Below are 1,644 nucleotides of genomic sequence, written 5' to 3' on the forward strand. Positions count from 1 at the left end.
ATTTTTTCGCTTTATTTTACTAAAAGGTATTTTTTGATTATTATATTATTATTTTACCTCTTTTTTGATTTCCAACTTGGTTACGGCACGACCGAATGGTCGGAATTCATTTTAACCAAAATTAACGGATGATACAATTCAAATGATCGGTGGAAATTTATTTTATTTTTAGATTAAGCGAGAAATGACTTAAATAAATGGCTTAAGCACGTCAAAATGGGGTATAAAAAGCAAATGAAAACAAGAATAAAAATACATGAAACAAAACGTGGACCACCACGGGTACATAGAATGAATTGAAAAGCTCGGTTTGAGGTACTTACCCGTTGAAGACTGAAGAAAACGAAGAACGAATGATGAATGTTGAAGAACGGTCGAGAATCTTCGCGTAATTACTCACGGAAACGTTACGGAAGCGGCGCGGCTTGGATTTTCTTCACGGAAATAATTTTCCTCAGCAATTTCGAGAGAGGGAGAAGTGCCAAGAAGGCTGAACCCTTTTCTTCTTCACTCCTCCCCCTATTTATAGCAAAATAGGGGAGGAGCTTGCCACCCAGCTCGCCCAGGCGAGCAAGGTTGCTTCCTCCAGAAGCAACATCCTTCTGAGGAAGGATCTGGAAGGCCCAAGTGGGCCAGATTGCTATTTGTACCCCCCATTTTTACTAAATGCACCCCCCTTCTATTTTTTGGTAATTCTTTTTCCGTAACGTTACGATACTTTACGAATTTCGTAACGATACTTATTTTCCTTCCGCAAGGTTACGAATCCTTACGGATTATGTATTTACTCTTTTTTAGCTTTCGAAGAAGTTACGAAACTCACGGATTGCACGAAAACACCTCTTTTCGATTTCCGCCACATTACGGAATTTCACGGATCGTGCAAGCCTGCTTCCTTTTGATTTCTGACACGTCTCGGGACTTCATTTATTGTACAACAAAGGACGCCAAGTATCTCAAAGCGGCTAACCAAAGGTTGCATATCATCAAATAATATTCCCCAGACGAAATTAGGGTATGGCATCTGCTCCACCATGAAACCCCCAGATGTTCAAGAGGATCATATATTTATGAAGGCTTTTCCTCATTCTTTAGAGGGAGTGGCAAAGGACTGGCTGTATTACCTTGCTCCAAGGTCCATCACGAGCTGGGATGACCTAAAGAGAGTATTCTTAGAAAAAAATTTCCCTGCTTCCAGGACCACAGCCATCAGGAAGGATATCTCAAGTATTAGACAACTCAGTGGATAGAGCCTGTATGAATATTGGGAGAGATTTAAAAAACTATGTGCCAGTTGCCCTCACCATCAGATTTCAGAGTAGCTACTTCTCCAATATTTTTATGAAGGACTCAGTAATATGGAGAGAAGTATGATAGATGCTGCCAGTGGTGGAGCCCTTGGAGACATGACTCCTGCTGAAGCCAAAAATTTAATTGAGAAGATGGCTTCCAACTCCCAGCAGTTTAGCGCCAGAAATGATGCTATAGTCATTAGAGGAGTGCATGAGGTAGCTACAAACTCAGCTGCATCATCTGAAACTAAGAAGCTTGAAGGCAAACTGGATGCATTGGTTAACTTGGTAACCCATCTGGCCTTAAACCAGAAATCTGTACCTGTTGCAAGGGTCTGTGGTTTGTGCTCCT

General features: G+C 41.2%; 1 non-coding gene across 1 annotated transcript; it reads right to left on the minus strand.

Moving 5' to 3' along the window:
• Nucleotides 1-1,205: 1,205 nt before the first annotated feature.
• On the minus strand, nt 1,206-1,312 carry LOC114397776. The gene has a single exon (XR_003663401.1). It is a non-coding gene; the product is annotated as a small nucleolar RNA R71 (small nucleolar RNA).
• Between the last annotated feature and the right edge of the window lie 332 nt (nt 1,313-1,644).

The sequence above is a fragment of the Glycine soja genome, chromosome 18 (assembly GCF_004193775.1).
Source record: "Glycine soja cultivar W05 chromosome 18, ASM419377v2, whole genome shotgun sequence".
Taxonomy (NCBI): domain Eukaryota; kingdom Viridiplantae; phylum Streptophyta; class Magnoliopsida; order Fabales; family Fabaceae; genus Glycine; species Glycine soja.